Genomic DNA, 21,976 nt, shown 5'->3' on the forward strand with positions numbered 1-21,976 from the left:
TTTGTGGAAGAACTGCTGTCAGCCCATTTTATAGATGAGGAAATGGAGGCATAATAAGTACTTCGACTGATTTTCAAAGTCACACGGCCAGGAAGCTGTCAAGCTGGGGTTTGAACCGAGGTCATGACACATCTAGAGGCCTGTCTGTGAGCACTTTGGCAACTTGTCTGTGCTCCTCCGAGAACTGAGTGTCCGGGGGGTGTGGCAGACCAGCCTCCTGGCCTCCTCAGCACAGTGGTCCAGTGAGAGAGGCAGCTGTTAAACCATAATCCCACAAACGTCTTTATGTGGAGGCCCTGGGGTCACCTGGCTTCGAGTCTCCTCTCTGGTGGGCGGCGTTCTACTTCCAGCTGGTCTACCCGCTGTGGCAACAGCTCCGTGTGGGTTTTTGTCAATCCCTTTGAGCGCGGTCAGGTGGGAAGCTGTGAGGATCAGAGCTGGTCTTAGAAAAAAGATCAGATCTGCAACATTTTGTGGAAAAATGTAAGAATGTGAGAAAACCTAGGAAAAGTGAAGAGTGACACGTTTGTATTCTATTGCCACATAACAGATCACAGCAAACTCAGTGGCTTCAAACAACAAATTCATTATCACAGATTTGGTGTCACCAGGCTGACCTGGGTGTCAGCAGGGCTGGTTCCCTTCTCCGGGCTCCTTGCCTTTTCTAGCTTCTAAGAGTGGCTCTCAGTCCTTGACTCGCCGGCTGAGTAACTTAACTCTTCGTGGGAGGGGGAGCCGTGTGTCCGCCTCCTCCGCCATCTTGGAACCTCCCAAAGAGTAGCTTGTCTCTGATTCTGCCTCTCTTGTCTTTCTCTGGCCATACCTGTTCTTTGCTTTTCCAATTTGAGGGATTAAATTAGCCTCACTGGGACACTCCAAGAAAATCTTCCCATCTTCTTCATGTTAATCTGCAAAGTACTTTTTAGCATGTGACGTAGACTAGTTACAGGTTCTGGGACCTAAGATGTGCTCATCTTTGGGAACCACTCTTCTGCCTACAATATGTGGCCTACAATATTTTAGCATTGTTTTCTGCCAGGAAATTAAAACAGTCCCCACAGCTTCAGGTTGAAGAATTTTCTGGATAGTGGTGCGCTGATTAATGGAGGTCAAGAAGCCGATCAGGCGTGAAGGCTTATGAAAGAACGTTTCACTCATTCGTTTAGTCTGACAACCTCCTACCCACTCACAGAAACCCTGGGTTCAGCAGGACTATTTTGGAACAAATGTTACAAACACCAAGAAGCAGAGACGTAGACATGGAAGCTGTTTGTCAACTTTTTCTTTTATTATTTTTCAGTATATTTTCCCCTTTTGTTCTCTCACATTGCAACCATTCGCTACTTTCCCATCTCCCTCCATACCCTGTCAGCTTTCCCCAAAATCCAAGAGGGAGAAAGAAAGCCTGCACCACCCATACCTTCCAAAGTTTCCCAGAGGTCTGAGGGAACTGCTCCGACCAGTGTTTGCTGCTGTAACAGGCCTGATTCTTGCTGTGGTGGCAGGTTCCTGTAACCCCCCCAGTGACTCGTTTGGGATGTCCGTGAAAGATTAAAGTTTGGATTTTAATTTAAAAAAAAGGTGGTGGCAGGAGTCCTGACGTGGTGGGCTTGTCCATGTCTGTGGTGTGAATATTCCTACTATATTTGCTTTTGTGTTCCTAGTGTTTAGGAAAAGAAGTTCAGAATTTTACTTAAACAGTGGGCTCTCATGAGATGGAGGATGTGGCTACAGCCTTCGCCCGGGCCAACCAACCTTTCTCGGTCGCCTCAGTCTTTTCCTTTTCTCTGACTCTGACCCACTTGTCATCTGAATCGCACACATCATCCACCCGGAGAAAACATGCACTGTTCTCTAACGCCCGTACGAGTGCACTGGGTGTCTTCTGGCTGTCCCTGGACAGACCAGCTCTATCCTTCTGCACTGCTCTGTGCCCTGGGAATCCGTCTGTTTCTGAGCTGATTCAGTCAATAGGACATCGGAGGGAGGAAGGACATGGAGGTAGACATGTTTATTCTCTCCACAGTCTGGCCAATTCCTCCATCAAAATCTGCAGCTCCTGGCGGAAGCCCTTCTCCACACAAGTCTTCAGGGCTATTGAACACTCTGCAGTCTTGGGAGTGGTGCACACACTAACTTAAAAGCTGCTGGTACGAGCTTTTCCACCCCACCCCCCACACCTTTGTAAAAGTCCCCTCTTTAAACTATTCTAAATGTGGCCATTTTAAATATTCAGTCTCTTTCCCATCAAGACACATCCTGAGCCAACTCTGCCTTCATTTCTTGCTGCCTTCGCCTTGGATGACAGCTGTCTCACCCTGGAAGGTGGTTGTTGGGGTCTTGAAAACAGTGTCTTACTTTTTACAACTGTTTCTTCTGAGATGGCCACACTTTTATAACTGAAATACCAAAAGGTCACATTATAATCCTGACCCTGGACATTGAGTAATGACCTCCCACTGGCCTGGTGGAGGTTTATGATACAATATCTGCTCTAAAATAGAACGTCCTCCCTTGGGGTCCATGACCTGCACGTCTTTTTAACTTAACCGACAGCCTTCTTGCCTGTTCCTTGGGTTTTGCCAACCCCTCTGCTTTCTCTAGAAGGCCCCATCTGTGAAGATGATGCTTATATGTCCACCCTGAGCCCTGTCTTCTCGGGCAACCCCGGCCAGTGTGTCTAAGGCCCCACTTCTCATTACACTGTGAGTCCTGCAGCGTCTCAATTTCGAGGACCAACTCAATGTTCCCTGCCCTGCCCAGTCCTGGCCCTTCCCCAGGTTTCCCCCTGGACCCCTGACAACATTTTTCCAGAATCACCTTTGAGTCCCCCGCCAACCCCCTCACCGCTTACTCCTCCTCCATCAAGACGTTCAGCAAATGGGTTATTCATTCTCAAGAATGTTCCATGTGTTAGGTCTGCCTTTCCATTCCCACCATCACCGCCCAGACCAGCATCTCGGCTGACCCCGAGCCCCTACTCCCCGCCCCTCCCATCCCCAGAACCGCACTCAGCTGTCCCCGATCTAACGTCCAGACACACCTTTCATCCCACGAAACACTTAAATGCCCAAAGGACAAAGTTACTCATTTCTTGAGAGATATTCAAAACTATGGGAGAAGAATTAAGTTGTAAAAACTTCATTTATCTGGCATCGGGTGTAAAGCAGGTGCTATTTCTTTTTTGCTGTTATGTATACGCCTCTCACCAAGGAAGCCACCGGTGCTTTTTAGCCCTTGCGGAAACACTTCAGTTTCGCACATGTGGCTAGGCTGTCGCATTCAGCGGGGGCAGTTTTTGTTGTTAAGCAAGAGTCTGCTCTGTAAAAATGCAGAATGCTGTTGAGCTAAAGAGGAGACTGAGGACTCTCAGGGCCTCCTGCTCACAGAGGAAGTAAGAAAGCAGGTCAAGGGAGGGGTCCTTTGAATCAGGGACGCGCCCTTGGCCTGGGGGGGGCAGTTAGGAAGGAGGGGGGTCTGTGAATTACCCCTTTTCCCATTGTGACACTAAGCTACAGTGATTGAGCATGACTTCGCCAGCATCTCGACCAAACAGCAGCCCACTGGGGCTTTATTTTGATCACGTAACACAAGGTCATAAAAGTCAGATGGAATTGCATATTTTTGTTTGATAAAATAGATCATAAAAATTATAGGTGAAACTTGAAGCGAATATAGAGGCAGGAGGGCTCCCCCCACCTAAGGATCCATGTCAGAGTCTCAGCTTTTAAGCTGCATTTGCCGTCTGCAGGCGGAAGCCAGGCCCGGTACACAGTAGAATCAATCTTTCTGATGAGCTGCTTCTAAATATGCATGCAGTGACGGTGGCGTCGCGGGGCACAGCTCAGCAGCCGAGGGGAAGTTTCCCTCGTCTTCCTCGGTCCATCTTAACTTCCCCCGAATTCTCAAATATATGTTCACATATATGTTATTAATATGCAGTCAGTTTACAATGTTGTGTCAGTTTCGGGTGTACAACAGCATCATGTTTCAGTCATACATATACGTACATATATCCCTTTTCAGACTCTTTTTCTTTACAGGTCACTGCAAGATATTGAATATAGTTTACTGTGCTCTACAGTGGAAACCTGTTGCTTGTCTGTTTTATATACAGTGGTTAGTATCTGCAAATCTCCAACTCCCAATTTATCCCTCCCCACCCCCTCTCCCCGCTGGTAATCGTAAGTTTGTTTCAGGTGTATATATTGGAAGCAATATAAAGACAGTCAGAACAACCATATACTGGCAGGGCTCTAACCCATAAAATGAGGTGGGATTTTTAACATGTAGGAAAAATCAAAAGGCAGTAAAAGTAACTTCGCATATTTGAGCATGAAATTTATGATTACTGCTCACCACTGGTTCCATCCTCTGTCCCTTACTGGGCTTTACAAGGAGGAAAGCAGCCCCCCCCCGCTCCACGCCCCTCCAGGGCTGAGTGGACACAGCCTGCTGCACGGTGCGCACGCTGACCCTCAGCCAAGGAGCCGGCTGGTGGCCTGAGAGCAGAAGGGACCACTGTTCCAGCAAGTCCCGTCCCTGGTCTCTTCCTGGTTCAGCACTTGCTCACCAGCAGCGTCAGTGAGGGTCAGCCCTGGGACGTCAGTGAGGCGTGTCAGGTACGTAAATAAGTCACAACATTTCCCAGCCACGTGCAGACGTATCCTGGACCAGGAAGAAATGCTTTGTGCATTGGATACTTTTCTTAGGAGCCATCGTGAGCTACTTGCTAGCATGCAAAACTCGATTTACTTATAAAATAGTTAAACCAATATAAACCGTATCATTTTCAAGTCTATCCTTAAATTACTTGTTTATAAATGAAGGCAATCATTTGAATCTCAGAATTGTCTAAAAGATGCTAATACTTATATTAATAAATCAAAACAACTTAAAATAACAGAATAGAAAAATATTCTTTTTTTTTTTTTTTAATGGAGGTACTAGGGGTTGAACCCAGGACCTTGTGCACGCTAAGCATGTGCTCTACCACTGGGCCCTGAAAAACAGTTGTGACTTAAATTTTCTTTAAAATGTTTGCAATTTAGCTAAAGATTTATCGAATACCTGCTTGGGAGGCATTGCTGTGTCTTGATGTGTCAAAGGACAAACGGATGAGTTAAAAAGCCGTTGCTCTTCATTAAATCCTAACGTGGGTGCTAAGTCACATGACGTAAAGATGAGTGCTATGAGTGTCAGAGAGAGTGGAGTGAGAATGCTGTCGGACTGTTGAGTCAAAATCTTCATGGAACGTTTGCCACTGAGCCGCACTTGAACTACCATGACGGTAGGAAGAGAAAACAGATTCCTCCTGGCCCAAGACAATAAGACTCAACACAAACACGGGGCTCTTCAGAAAACAGGTGAATTCTCGGCTCTTGGAAGAAATACTTTGAGTCAAAGTTGGAGAAACCAGAAAGCAAGAAAAAAAGTGTGACATAGACATCGGGGTGAGGGGAGGGGTAGGTGGGTGTTACTGCCTTCGATTCCAAAAAGCCCCGTTTTGTTAGATTTATGGCTTCATCCATCAGGATTCCATTTTATTAATTTCTGAGCAGAGTTTAATGAACACAGATACAGCAGTAATTTATACTTGGCTTATATTTTCCTTTGGTTATTTCCACAAGGGCACAAAATCACTTAGGGGAGAAGCAGTAAAAATGTGAACACAATTTATGGCAACAGTGGGAGCATATATAGTAATTTATTCTTTTCAAAACACAGCTAGAGAAGCGCTCCTAAAATTATTTTCCTTCTCCACATCGAGAATTTTATAAGAAATTATTTTTCCCTCTTCTCCGAGAGGAGGATTTATTTTTTAGGCTTAAAGTAAATGTCAGATATGAAATTGGATTAGGGCGCATCACCTGACGCCGTGTAGTGATTCTGCATTCAGCTCGCATTTTGCACGTTGCTGGTCCCAGATTGAGCGCGGATGGCCTGTTGTGGCCAGACCGTGATTTTTGTTTTTTACCAGATGATAAAGAATTAGTTCATCCTAAAGGAGCAGGAGAAGAGATTCCTTAGGCAGGAGTCTGACTTCAGTTGGGTTGCATCTTTGGAAGATAATTCTGGAGGCAGACATGAGGAGCTGGTGAAAAAGCCATCAACAGCCAAAGGCAAAGGGACTGCCCTGTGGGACCATGTGCTGCCCAGGGGAGGTGCTGGAGCAGAAGGAGCATAGCTGGCTATTTCCAAAGGTGGAACTCACAGGACTTTATTACCCAAAAAGGAAGCTACAGTAAAGAATCAGTGTATTTTTGACACATACACCCCAGTGTTCACAATAGCACAATTTACAATAACCAAGACATGGAAACAACCCAAATATCTATAGACAGATGATTAGATAAGGAAGATGTGGTGTATTTATACAATGGGAGACTACTCAGCCATAAAAAAGAATAAAATAATGCCATTTACAGCAACATGGATGGACCTGGAGATCGTCATTCTAAGTGAAGTAAGCCAGAAAGAGAAAGAAAAATTCCATATGATATCACTTATATATAGAATCTTAAAAAGGACACAAAAGGACTTATCTACAAAAAAGAAACAGATTCACAGACATAAAGAACAAACCTATGGTTACTGGGGGGCAAGGGGGTGGGAAGGGATAAATTGGGAAATCGAAATTTGCATCTCCTGGGGAGGGATGGAAATGTTAGCTGTCTTGATTGTGGCGGTGGTTTCAGTGGTGTAGACATCTATCAAAAATTCATCCACTGGTACATCTGAAATATGTGTAGTTTACTGTACAGGAACCAGATCATAATAAAGGTGTAAAAAAATTAGTGTCTTTCCTTTCTATTACAGTTTTGGAGAGTTAATTAGCAACTACTCATTGGATGTTATTAGCCATGATCCACTAGTACTAATTTAGCATCCTGACAGTAAGAAATGACAAGGCTCTTCATAATTTTCCTCTCATTCTCATGACATTGTTGACATTTGATCAGAGTGACAGACAGATGAAGCTAGGAACCCCCATAAATGCAGTCATTATGCATTATCAGCAACAGAGCAGCCTGGCTAAGTCAGGTCCCTCTGCTCTGAACACAAAGTGTCATCAGTGCACCCCCCCCTCCCCATCACCAGCAATGACCCCACACCATGGCCGCCGTCATTCTGATGTGCAGGTGAAGGGCCGGTTGATGGCGCATAAACCAAGAGAAGATAGGTTTCTGTAACCTAGAGACCTTCTTTATTTCTCTCTCTCGGCTCATGCGAGTGTTTCAAGGTTTACATCAAGTCTCTCTCTCGAACGAGCCCCGCTTAACTCACTTAATCACACGGACATTTTCTCCCACCTTTGACTCTTCTTGACATTTTATGAGTCAGCCAAAGAAAAGTTAAAGACTGTCAAGTAAGTATATAGTTTTTCATATAAACTCTTACTTTTAATAATCTGTGATGTATACCTTTTTAGCTAATTAGATCACTAGGAGTTCTGTGTTATGTGGTAACTGTACAAGCCAATTTTCAGTTTTACAGTGACTAGAAGTTGCTCTAAACTTCTAACAAGTGGAATGAGGAAACCACAGCTATGCTTAGTCTCAGATTTACTGACTAAATAATCAGGCAGTTTGCCTGAGTCAGCTAAAACCTAAAATGAAAAATTTATTAAACTAGCTAATTAAAGGACAACATGGAAAAATAGTCTTTTGTACAACAGCGATTATCTTAAAACATAATAAAGCATACATTAAATAATTTTAGAAGTTTAAAAAGCTAACTATCAATATATTATGGAAAAAAAGAAAAGCATGAATAAGGAACAGCTCTCAGGAGTGATGATTGCCACCTTGGCTTTAAGAAAAAGAGGCAGAAGAATCTCAAGAAGGAAAATGAAATGAGAGTCAAAGGAGTCTGGAGATTACGCTTGCCTCGACCGGTGTGGGGAAGGAAACATAGCTGCTCACGTGTAGAATCGTGCAGGGGCTGTGCGAGGGGCCGCAGGACGCCGCCTGTGAAACGAGGACGCGCAACTGCAGCAAACAGCATCAGGGCGCTGGTACGCGATGAATCCAGGGCAGCGGTTCACTGCCAGCGTCCTAATGAGCCCAGAACCTCGGAAACCAGTAGGACGACGTATGGGAAAAGCTCTAAAGACATCTGAAGACTCTGAACTGTTCCAAGAACCTCTGAAGAATTTATGAAATGAAACCACTCCCCAGATGTGATGAACTGTCACCCCACAGGGCTACCGATGATAGAGAGCAATTTGAAGTATTCTAAATAGGTAACGTCAAAGGGAAGACAGAGCTTAACTGAGTCGGTTAATTTATATAAAATATATAGTTAATATATATAATATGTAATTACTGTTTATTATGTATTATATACAATTAATTATATAATTGATATTAATAATGTATACAATTATCTGTGTCCATTTCTTTCCATAGAATATTTGAGGCTGCTTAAAATGAAATAAATACCAGTCAAAAGTAAAATGCGTACAAGAATGAAGTAAGAAACACCAAAGGAAAGGCATGTGCACGACGTACCAGAGCCAGCATGCTTCCTGTGAACGGATTTTAGGCGGGGCCTGGGAGCCCACGGGCGTCTTAGGTCAGAAGGGACGCAGAAACACGCACACACAGACCCCAGCTGTGAGCAGGAGGACACGCCGCGTTCCAGGTGGCGCGGAGTTTCCCTGGATCTAAATTCCAAAAGAGTGTTGTCCTGTGTAGAAGCTTTACATTGTGTTATAAGGAATAGTTCTGTTACGTAGAATGGGGTGTTTGGATGATCGGTCAGGCGCAGGCACGGGGTAACACCATGGAGAGGTGTCTGAAAGGGAAAAAGACTTGTTACACCCACAGGTCCTGGAGAAGGGGACGTGGCAGTCCCTGCGGGGGACCACGTGCCGCGAACGCCCGGCCCCCGCGGGTGGGGGGCTGGGAGCGAGGTCCCAAGGGCAAGTGCTTGTACGGGGGTCAGGGTGGGGCACAGAAGCAAAAGGTGTGTGTGAATGCCACGGGGCCACAGTCTGGGGAGGACAAGAAGGGAACTTGCCTGGCCACACCTGTGCCCCTGTCAGCTGGGAGGGGTGCTCACAGCACGTTTGTCGGGGTGTTGGGAAAGTCCCCGACTTTCTTCTGCTGCCCCTTGTGTGGAGTGAAAATAATGCTCATGCAAAACCCTTCCTCTCACCCCCAGAGCTGGCGTTCTCTTTTAGGGCAACACAAAGGTACTCTAGTACCAAGTGACTGATTCATTTTATCTCTAGAGCATATCACAACTACGATCCTCATTCACGCATGACAGAGCTCTGTGGTTACCCAAAGCCGACTTCTTTCTGGGATTTATAAAAAAGTGAATTGCATTCTCTTCAGTTCATCCTCAACTTTCCCACCAGTTCACTTTCCAAAGTCTTTAATCCTTTGTTCCACGATTTTCCAGTTCCTGGAGAATAAAGCCCTGACACTTTAGGATGGAACTTAGGTCTCTCCACTTCAGTTGTGGGTCCTGCCGCAAGGAGTAACTCAAAGGGTCTCAAGTCCTGTCTGATGCTCAGCATCCTGTCTGGGCTCCTCTTCACAAAGCTCTTGGACAAGGACACCATCTCTGCTGGTGCTGCGGTGGAGGGGGGGACCATCCATTCCTGGTGCGGCTCAGACTGTGGGCCCAGTTCTAATAGCTGAGTTTCCATCATATGCTTGTCACCAAGGAAGAGGTGCCAGAAATGCAATCACAGTGTCAGCTGTCAGACAGGGCATCCAAATGTGGGGAGATGATCTGGGGTCCAGAACCAACGGCCGAGGGGCCCTGGCTCACAGAGGCCTGTGTGGAGGAAGAGGGCTTAGCTGACCAGGATAAGGGCGATTCCTCCCTGAGGGGGAGCGCCAGACAGAAGGGAGACTGGGCCTGGATTAACGGCCCTGGAGCATCCAGGGTGAAGGGAGGGAGAGCCTTTCTCTACGGCCTCCCTGGCCACATCAGAGGGCTCACCGCAGTCCTGGGTGCCTCCTTCAGAGGGTGGGAGACAAAGCGCAGTCTGAGAACCAGGGCCAGGATGCGCAGCCGGAGAGAACCCGGCAGAGGGGAGGTGGGAGCAGTGACGACCGTCAGCTGTCCAGAGACGCTAAGAACGCGGTGCTCCTCTCGAATATGTTGAAGGTCCAAGTCCAGAGTCAGCTCTGTGCTGTCTTTGGACGGCCCAGTGGGCCCACTGCATTCAAATCCTGTGACAGGAACTCCAGCCCCAGACTGACAGGAGGCAGGGCGTCCAGACACGGGGAGGTCGCAGTGGTGAGAAGTCTCACTGGAGGCTGCAGGGCTCAGTTGTCCAACCCCCGCAGGGGTGCGGTGGGGGGACGTCCCTGAGAGGTCTGGAAAGGGATCCGGGTCAACACATCCAAACCCCATCAGATGAGGATCTGTCTCGTGGGCTTCCTCACTCCCTTAATTCCCTTGGCACTGAAGTGCACACCTCATGCCCCTCCCCGGCCTACGCCGGGCCCTCCCTCTCATACCTTCCTAGTTTCTGTACAAAGTCCTGCCACCATCCAGAAAAGCGCAAGTCGCAGCTGTTTCCAAAGTGCCCTGCATCCTTGCTCTAGACCAGTCTCTTGAGTCTGTCTCGAAGTAACTGCAAACACATGCACCCCTTTCCTCTCCTGGCCGCAGGGTCTAATCACAGCACTCCGCAAACACTCTCACGGTCCTAGCTGATTCCCCACACCCTGCCCTCTGATCCAGGCTCTACACAGCAGCAAACGAATCTTCTCTAACGTAAAGGGGATCCTGCCACCCCAGATTAAGCCACTTCCCTCACTTCCCGTTCGCTTTAGAATGAACCCAAGCATCTTCCTTGCCCCTAGGGCTCCGGTTGCGCTCAGACCCATCTCTGTAGCCCCATCTGGGTGGGCCACCCTCTACCCAGTGCCTATCCCCAGACGCACTGGCTTCTCTCGGGTCCTTGGATGTGCCACGGTCTTCCCTCTGCAGACCGTGCACCTGATGCTGACTCTGGAAGAATGTGCGTCCCTCCCCTGAGCTAGGCTGGTTCCTTCTCGACAGTCATCTCTGCTCTCAGGTCCCCAGACTGAGCACAGACTACCCCCCCCCACTCCTTACAAGGCAGCCCTCCCACCAGCCTCCTGCCTCCCGGCCGCCCGGTCTTCCTTTCTGCTCATGTATCACACTTCACGGCTACTTTGACTACTGGTTTCCTTTTCTGGGCTTGTTTTGGTCCATGTGAGCAGGAATCAACTCTGTGGGGCTCCTGGGCCAACTTTTCACATAGGCCAGGCCACCCCTGGCCACCACCCACCAAGTCACCCTTCTGACTCTGGTCGTTTTTTGTTGGTTGTTGTTTGTTCGTTTGTGTGACGTTTGATTCTACTGGACTCAGTTTTAGTGACTTCACGCCTCCTGCGGATGCCCCAGCAGACCGTCAGCTCTGTTAGGGCGAGAGTTCCACGTTTTCAGTGTCTGTTCCAGTCCTGGGCACACCTGAGGTGCTTACTAAGAGCTTGCTGACTGTGTGTGCTGGGAACAGGGGCATCACTGGACCCCCTCTAAGGCTTAGCAGCATGACTCTTGTGTGACTGGCACCCAGACAAATGTACATTTTTAGCAAATGTGGAAGTCGCCAGCAGAATGTCTTCATGAGGACCAGGTGTCTCTGGACCTCCGTGTGGCTAGTGGGAGACACTGAAGCCTGGGAGTTGGAAAACCCTGCAGTTACACCCTAACCCCGTTTTTCACTCTGTGGGATGTTGGAAAAGCTACATGACATTGTTACAGTCCTGTGTCTCACCTTCAAAATGGGACAGGACGTAATGGTGTCACGCGATTGCTGAGATGCTCAGGGAAAACAGGACACATGGGTCTCCTGATGCTCTAGGCGAGAGAACAAATCTCCCTCTGAACTGCATGCAGCTGCCCACTTGGAAGCCAGCTTGGCCTGAAGACCTCACCCAGGACACACTGGTGTCAATGCTTCTCTTTGTCAGGGGAAGAAAAAGGAGCCGGAGTTGGAAAGATGTATCTAAGGAGATCTCCTGGGGTCTGACAAAAACTCTACATTCAACCAAAAGACACTGACATCCAATTCATGGCTTCTTTGAAAAACCCTGTGAGGACATTTTTTGGCAGCCCAGGGATGTCTAAGAATTTAGTTCCAGTCTGCTAGCAGAGACAGTCTCCCCGCCTTGCCAGCCCCACGTGGTGTGAACGCGCCATGAATCACTCCTGGACTTTCTCTTGGCCTCTGCCACTTCGCGCTCATTCGGGACGCAGACTTCCATCCGAGATACTTCCCTAAACCTTTTCAAAATCCCATAAAACGTTGACACGGCATTTATGGGAACCAGCATGCCAAATGACACGCAGTGAAGGAGCAGGAGCTGCTCGTCTTAAACCTTCAGACTTCTGGATGACAGGCTTCTGTTGAATGTTGAAAGATTGAATAAGGGCTTAGGATGGGATTAGCGTAGAGATACAAATACTGAGCAGAGACATAAATGCTAAACAGAGGAGAAAGGAAACCTACATTTTCCAGGAAAAACAAAATGCATGGAGAAACCATTCACTTCCACTGTAAAGGTTAGACATCCTCGCATTTAAACCATGTCCTCAGTTATTGCGGAGACTGAGCACAGAAGCCAATGATTTGCACAAACTGCGGGGTTTTGTTTCAGTGAATGTTCCGAGGTTATTGGAAGGAGCAAACACCGGTCTGTTTCCTGCTTCACAATTATGTGGATTACAGCAGGTTACAGCTTAAAAGTGTTACCAGTGCAAAAGCTCCCAAGCGAATTCAAATGCTCACTTTTCCCGGTGCCTGAGATTTCATTGCTAAACTTAATCCAATATACCTTTTGCTTTGTTTGATATTGTGATTTACGATTTTAAATTTTATTTCTGAATTGGTTGTAATTGATGTATAAAAGACGGATTTCAAAAAACTTATTTAGGTGCAGATTCCCCTCACTGAATATCTTCGTTGATTCTAACAGTTTTCAGTTGGTCCCCTTGTTTCCCCCGAGCACACTTGCGTTATCAGCAGGTGCGATTTCTAAGTGACTTTAGTCTCTATGCTTCTCAGCATTGCTGCTTCTCGCATCATTTTTCTAGTTATTTTTGCCATATATAGTGTGATGCTTTGTGTTTTAGCTCATATTTTCACAAGTGTGATAAATAAATAACAGAAGAGATGCAGCAACTTGCACAATCCTTGAAAAAGTCCTACACTGTAGTTAATCCTGAAGGAAGCACTGTGGAAGGCAAGGCTAGAAAAGCTACATGGTGCAGTAAGAACCGTGTGAGCAAACAAAATCCTTCACCTCCAAGTTTTGCTCTATTTGTGCGGAGTGCACGGTTGTGAGAGTGGAGTAGGGTGGAGGGAATTAAAGCAAGTAATTGGAAATTTCCAGGAAAAGAGAAATTACAGCGTTTTAAACTATGTTTAACATTCTGGATGTAAGCTCACATGTATATGTATGTATGTATATATGTGTATACAAGCATATGTGTGTTATATATACACACCCACAAACGCCTCATATATTGTGACCTGTAAGAATTAGGCTTTTTGAAACAAGGAAGAGTGTTTTTTAAAAAAAAAATCATATATTTTTTGCTATTGTTAACTAAGTCAATGCAACTTGAAGTCCACCAAAACAAAATGTGTTTTGTTTTTGTCACTTCTTTTAGACAAGTCGAACCCATAGGTTTGGACAGTGCTCCCAGTGCAGTGAGAGGGGGCTGTGTGGGCTGTTGGCACCGAGGACATGGGCCACCTTGGTGGGCCCTGGAAGTGCCAACAGAGTGCATGGGGCGTTTTCCCTGGAGCAAGCACGCAGGGGTCCCTGGTTAAATGGTAGTTTCTTATCTCTGCTGTGATAAATTGTCATGAACTTAGTGGCTTAAAGGGACCTGAAATTTATTCTCTGATCATTCTGGAGGCCATTCTGAAATCAGTTTCACTGGACCAAAGTCAAGGTGTTGGCAGTGCCACACCCACTGAGGCTCTGGCGGAGAATTTGTTCTTTGCCTCTTTCAGCTTTTGGTGTCTGTGCATGTCCAGACTTGTGATCACGTCAGTCCAGGCTCTGCCTCCTTGGCCACATTGCTCCCTGCTCTTCTCTGTGTGTGGAACATCCCTCCAGGAAGGTACATGGGATTGCATATAGGGTCCACCCAGGTAATCTGGGACAATCTTCCCATTGCAAGATCCTTAATCACATCTGCAAAGACTTATTTACTTATTTTTGCAGTGATTCCAGGAACTAGGAGATAGGTGTATTTGTGTGTGTGTGTGGGGGCGGACATTTTAAAGCCTACCACAATTTAGTAATTCTCCTTTTAGAAAATCTAAACTACGATGAGGTATCACCTCACACCAGTCAGAATGGCCATCATTCAAAAATCCACTAATGACAAACGCTGGAGAGGCTGTGGAGAAAAGGGAACCCTCCTACACTGCTGGTGGGAATGCAGTTTGGTGCAGCCACTGTGGAAAACAGTATGGAGATTCCTCAAAAGACTAGAAATAGACTTACCGTATGACCCAGGAATCCTGCTCCTGGACATATATCCAGAAGGAACCCTACTTCAAAATGACACCTGCACCCCAATGTTCAGAGCAGCACTATTTACAATAGCCAAGACATGGAAACAGCCTAAATGTCCATCAACAGATGACTGGATAAAAAAGAAGTGGTATATTTATATAAGGGAATACTATTCAGCCATAAAAAGCGACAACATAACGCCATTTGCAGCAACATGGATGCTCCTGGAGAATGTCATTCTAAGTGAAGTAAGCCAGAAAGACAAAGAAAAATACCATATGAGATTGCTCATATGTGGAATCTAAAAAAAACAAAAACAAACAAACAAACAAACAAACAAAGCATAAATACAAAACAGGAACAGACTCATAGACATAGAATACAAACTTGTGGTTGCCAAGGGGACGGGGGGTGGGAAGGGATAGACTGGGATTTCAAACTGTAGAATAGATAAACAAGATTATACTGTATAGCACAGGGAAATACACACAAGATCTTATTGTAGCTCACAGAGAAAAAAATGTACAATAAATATATATATGTTCATGTGTAACTGAAAAATTGTGCTCTACACTGGAATTTAACACAACATTGTAAAATGATTATAAATCAATAAAAATGTTAAAAAAAAAAAGAAAATCAAACGTTATCAGTACTTCTCTTTTAGAACCTAAGGCACACTTACTAGTCTTAGAGTTATCTTTAAAGCTTGCACCTGAATTTCTGATCTCACCTAAAAATGGCAGGATCTACATTTCATTGTCTAGAGAGAGCTGCTGGGCATGGGCACACACAGAAGATTATTTTATTTGACAATTGCCATCAATTTTTCTTAGGCCACAATGGGTCAGAATTATTTTGTAATTCACTATGTATTTTACTATATATAGTTTTTTTCTGCCAAGTGTGAAGACTTTGGGCTAGATAAATAAAAAGAACAAGATTCAAAGCTGAGTTGCCCTTATCCAGTAACCAGGGTCCAACCATTTACCCTTTCATGATCCACTTCTTCCTTCCCTGATGGGCATTCACCAACTCAAGAGGATGCCGCGATAATTGGTGCAGCACCCCATCCAAATGTGCCCACTTTAAGACAAAAACATAAAAACGTCTGGAAGTTAAAACTTCTGGCCACTTTGGGGAAGACTTTGACTCCATGATGTCAACCACCAAATTTGGGGGCACTGAGAGTAGATTCAGGGGATCGCTCTGCCTTTCCTCTGAACGCTTCAACAGTAAGAAAACTCAACGTTGTCCTTTAATCATATTTCAGGTAAAACAACAAGACACCACATACATTGGGTAAAATAAACATGTGTACCTTTCTCATATAGGCATTTCTTTTTAAATTAGTGTTACTGAGAAATGTTTTAAAGGTATACGGCCATGAAAGAGACATTCACATCTCCTTCGGGAATCATCAGAACAGTGAAATCCCTTTTGTATCATCTTCCCCGGAAGGGATTCAGGGATTCTGACCTGGGAGAATTAAACATGCACCAGCGAGAATGTGAAATGAAATGTTTGCTCTGTAAACTGGGGATGGGGCTTTGAAAGAGTTAATAAATGTCTTCCTGTCTCTGCATTTGGCTTTGATTAAGAGGAAGAGACAGAAGTCAAAGAGATGGAGAAGAAAGAGGTGCCTTTGCTATTAAGGCTGTTTGCAAAGAACAGCTGCCTTCTCTGGCAAACATGGGCTTCCTGAACTGAACCCATCCAGTTATTGGTTGAGACGAAAACTTCAGCCTCCTCCTGCCCTTGAAAACTGATGACAAGGAGGGTCAGAGAGGAGACGCTTACTTCAGACAAATTTCCAATCAAACCAGAGCCAAGGGGCCAACAAGATGACAGGATGGGCCTCACTCTTCCCCATTTGTCAGTCACATCATTCACATTTTCTCTATTTGGGAGGGGTGAGTGGGTAGAAAAGGAGGCCAGGAATACAGATTAATCTAGAAGTAGACCTCCATGTGGAAAGATAGCGAGTTTTTCAATTAAATTTGACATCATTTCCTTATATGTCTGATTTATTCAGAGAAGCCAACATTTGTGTCATAAAAATAGCAAAATTTCTCCAAGTCCCCAGGCCACTATAAAGTGAAGCCCCTTCCCTCAAGCTAGGCAGGGGTATCTTTAAGGAGGAGACACAGCGGTAGTCAAAGCATTTCAGAATTTTAGCCAAAGTATGACTTTGAAGCAGGAGAGGAGTTAGAGCTGTCCCCTGCCTATGTATGATTCAGAACAGAAATTACTGCTCACCAACATGAACTTCAGCCATTGAAAAGAAAATATAATATAACAAGAGAGAATTTAATGCAGGAAAATCATTACATAGTTGAGGGAGAAGCTGAGAAGCCAGAGAGAGATTGGTGAGGATCCAAAGATTAGCATCAGTAGGAAGCCACTGCATCCAGGCCAGTGCGTGGTTGGTGGAGGGAAGGGGCACGGAATTGAGCTGAAACTCACCACAGTGGGTCTTCCTGGAGTTGCTGGGGTTACCACAAAGTCACTGCCACTGGGAGCAGATGGACAGAAGACAAAGCTGGTTTTTCCCTTTCTTCCACCTTCCCCTGTGCCTGGCTGGGCTGCACCCCACCAGTACCCAATGAGATGAACTGGGAGCTGGGAAAGTAAACTTGGAGCCATGAGTTCTGCAGCTCAAAGCAGAGCAGAAAAAGAGCAGAACTGATCAGAGGGCCAAGATGACCAGGAGTCATAAACAGGAAGAACAATTTTCTATCCCGTTTTAAACCAGGAAAGCATGTAATGCTTTAGAAAGATTTCCGTAATCACGGTTATTTGCTTAAATGGATCTAAAGTGGGAAGTTTCAATAACTTGGAAAACAGAGAAAAATATAAAAAGAAAAGCAGTTTGAAGTCATTTAGTAAAAGTGTATAAACCCAGTAAAGCTCCAGAGGTTTTGAAAATGTCACTACATAACAGGAAAAAGCAGTAAAATATTCTCTCAATTTCTCTGGATGTTAAATAATTAATTTGGATGCTCTATCTCATACCTAGAATGGGAGGAGTACAAGTATAATTTTTTAAGCTTCATAGTATTCAAAGAGTGACGCGTATTCTTGTTATGTACTAAATGCGCCTCCCCGCCCCAGGTTCATATGTCGAAACCCCGCAGTGTGATTGTGTTAGGAGCTGGGTCCTTTGGGAGGTCAGAGGGTGGACCGCTCATGAATGGGACTCGTGTTCCTGTAGGAGGCATGAGAGAGCGTGCTTCTCCTCTGCTCTCTGCCAGGTGAGGGCAAGGTGCACCCGAAGCAAAGTCTTACAGACCTGAAGGAGAAGCAGACATTTTAACAACAGAAGGAGACTTCATAATACATATAACGACCAGTCAGAAGTTACCAGAAGACAGAAAGAGCACTGCAGACCACTCAGCCCCACCCAGCCTCTGCAGAACACGCCCTGCAAACACAGCAGGAGGCACACTCTTCTCAAGCGCACAGAGAATGTTCTCCAGGAGAGACCACATACTAGGCCACAAAACAGACCTCGATACATTTTAAAAAGATTGAAAGTGTACAAACTACATTATCTGACTAACATGGGATAAAATTCAAAATCAGTAACAGTAAATAATTTCATACATTCACAAATATGTTGAAATTAAGCTACTCATTCCTAGGTAAGCAATGATCCAAAGAAGAAGTCAGAAGGGAAAACAGAAAATACTTTGAGATGGATGAAAATGAAAGCAACAACATACCAAAATGTATCGGACACGGCTCCAGCGTTCTTAGAAATGTGCAGTGTCAACGCCGGTGTTAAAACTGATCTCAAGTCAATTGATTTACCTTCCACAATAAAGAGGCCAGACAAAGAAGAGAGGATGTCAATGAAATAGAGAATACACAACAGCAGAGTGGGGAAATAACTCATTCTTTGAAGAGACAAAGAAAATTTATAAACTTTAGCTAAAATGATCAAGAAAAACTATGAGTGCAATTACCAAAATCAAGAATAAAAAGGAGACATTAAATAAAAGGAACATAAAGGAAGACTCCGAACAATTGTATGCCAACAAATTCGTTGACTTAGAGCAAATGGATGAATTCATAGAAAGGTGCAAATTAACAAAACTGATTCAAAAAGAAACAGAAAATTTCAATAGACCTATAGTAGTTAGAGACTGACTTAGTAACTAAAGTCCCGCAAACAAAATCTCAGAACCAGACGGCATCGCTGGCAAATCCTATCAAAGATTGAAGAATTAGTACCAGTTCTTCACAGACTCTTCCAAAGATAGAAGAGGATGGAATATTTGCCAATTCATTTTGTGAAGCCAGTGTTGTTATGATACTAAAACCAGATAAATATAAGAAAAGGAAAATCCGGGTCAGTGTGCTTTCCTATGCTTTGTAAGTACATATTTTAAAATTCTCAGCAAAATAGTAGCAACAAAACCCAGCAGCATGTGCTCTGTGCACCACGAACAGGTGGGGCTTATCTCAGGAAAATGCCACGTTGGTTTGAAGTCGATAAAATGGGTAATGTAATTCACAGTTATGAATAAAATAAAAGACAAAAACCTCATCACACGTATTTCCTTAGGCTCGAAATATGCCCACATATACCTTGAAAGGATAATTTCAAACTAAATTCACTTTTGTTTTTTTCTGAAGATAAAGCAAGCTTGCTTATTTAATTTTTTGACTCTATACTAAGTTGTGCTCTAAATCTCTTATACAAAAGTCAATCTAACCTCCTATCTTTTAAATGTAAAAAATACCACTTTCTGTGTGTTTTATTTTGTAAACACAACCTGTGTTGAGATGGGAGGACAGAGATCATTTTAAATTATGAAGATTTTAATCACAAACCACAGCTTCTGGGTCAGCGTTTTCTAACTTGTATATTGTGTGATGACGTGTGACGAATTGTGATGACATGGGTGAATGTCACCTTCAGGCTTTCTCACCTCAAGCTCTTATTCCTCACTTCTCTGCATCTTTGTCCAAAAGCAGAACCTTGGCTTGATACGTTTCTCACTTGAAAACTTCATTTGTAGGATTTTCAGCTTGTTTTTTACATAAGCTTATTGATTTTTCACTCTTATAACCCTGACATTGACACATAAGAATATGTTACTTACCTATTATAGAAAATAATATTGATGAATAGTTTCTTATTTTTTTAAAGAACAATATTTAAAAGGTAGGCATTTAACCCCAGAGAATTCTGATAGACTCACCCTACTTGAGTACTTGTCAGTGTGTGGTAAGGCCCTGCACATTACCACCATCTACCTGGGAGAAGTGATGGTCTATTGCAGACGAATGTCATAGAATCAGTCAGAAGCTCTGCTTAGCTTGTTTTAAAATCAGTGATGACACCCCTTTTTATTGACAAGGCCTAATTTTGATTTATTTAAATAAATTATAAGACGAAGTTTGAACATGCCAACGTAGCAGAGACCAAGAAAAGAATTATTCTAATGCCCCTTTGTTGTCCAGTCCAACAAGATGAAGCAACACTCAGGTGCTACTTCACCCATGTGAGCCCTCTGCTACCAAAGTTCTTCCTTTTCCACGTGTCTGAACAGTAACCTCCAGCTCACTTCAATTCAAACACCTGTCAGAATGGCTGTAACCAAAAAGACTACAAACAACAAATGTTGGCAAGGATGTGGAGAAAAGGGAACCCATGTACACTGTTAGTGGGAATGTAAATTGGTGCAGCCACTGTGGAAAACCTCTGGAAGTTCCTCACACAGCTGAAAATAGAACTACTATGTGACCCAGCAGTTCCATTCCTGGGCATATAGCTGGGGAAAAAAAACATTAATTCAAAAATCTACATGCACTCCAATGTACATAGCAGCATTATTTACATTTGCCAAGATATAGAAGCAACTTATGTGTCCATCGGCAGATGAATGGATAGAGAAGATGTGGTATATATATGATGGAATACTACTCAGCCATAAAAAGAATGAAATGCTGCTATTTGCAGAAACACAGATGGACTTGAGAGGCATTACACTAAGTGAAATAAGTCAGACAGATAAAGACAAATACTGTAGGATATCATTTATATGTGGAATCTAAAAAGATACAACAAACTAGTGAATATAACAAAAAAGAAGCAGACTCACAGACACAGAGAAAAACATAGTGGTTACCCATGTGGAGAGGGAAGGAAGGGGAGGCAACACGGGGGTAGGTGATTAATAGGTGCAAAGTATTAGATGTGAAGTAAACTATAAAGGTATATTTTACAAGAAGGGGAATCAAGCTAATATTTTCTAATAACTATGAATGGAATGTAAACTGCAAAAATTGTGAATCACTCTATTGTACACCTGTAACTTATGTAATATTATATAGCAAACATATTTTTATTATAAATAAATGAATAAATAAAAGGCAGGTAAGTGCAAAAGTCTCTACACCCAGTGGGGCCTCTGCTCCAAAGGGCAAGTGTGTCTGGCCCCGTCCAAGGCTGTCCTGAGACAGAGAGATGGACACAGATGGCATCTAACCGTAGTTCTGTTGTCTCAGTGGAAAGGGCCCAGTGAGAGGCCTCTCCATTCTGCAGCACAAGTATTGAAGACCAAGAAGGTGCAATTTTGTACAGAACTCTTCCATAGAAACTTTGCAAGCTTTGCATGTTCTACTTGTGATAAAGTGAAAATTCTCTTTTCAAGAAACATGCACATGGGTCTTGATGAGACTCGCTTAAGGAAACTGGGTCACAGTAACAAGTTTTTAATGTCTATCCTTTCCCCCCAAAAAGGAGGGGGAAATATTCAATGCATTTGGATCACTTTATGTTCCAAGATGTTCAAATACATGGAGTGTCAGTGCTGAGAAGCTACTTGTATGAGAGCATAGAATTTGGGGGGAAGGACCAGGCTGGGGGGTTAACTGTGGGACTGATCTGGGTACAGATGGTGTTGAAACCATGAGACTTGGAGCGGCTGTGGACAGAAAGAAAAGAGACCCAGGGAGTGAGCACCTCGGTCAGAGAGACATGTAAAGAGCCCACGAGGAAAGGAAGGAGGAGGAGGGAGCGAGGCGGAAGGAACCCGGCAGGAGTGAGCCCTGGAACTGCTCACCAGCCCGTTGTCTCGGCAAGAGCTGCACCTGCCTACACGTCCTGGGCCGCTCACAGAGCTTTGAATCTTTTCAGTGAATGAACGCTGCTGAGGAAGTGCTTGATGACAGAGGGGCAGGCTGGCTGCTGGAGTACGTCTGTGTGCTGGGTCTGTCTGCCGTTCAAGGATCCCGAGCCTTATGCTTTGGACGAGACAGACACTGAACTTCAGAGGGCCGTGCACTCAGACTGCCGGAGGCAAGAGTGGTTGCAACTGTTCCAAGCAGCTCCCTAGGTCTGCCAGGGAACTCGAGGAAGGCATTTCTTGGATCAGGTCTTCTCCCACAAATCACCACCAGTCCCCGCAGCCACGTACCAGCATTCTTTTGTG

This window comes from Vicugna pacos, chromosome 3 (assembly GCF_048564905.1).
Source record: "Vicugna pacos chromosome 3, VicPac4, whole genome shotgun sequence".
Lineage (NCBI taxonomy): Eukaryota > Metazoa > Chordata > Mammalia > Artiodactyla > Camelidae > Vicugna > Vicugna pacos.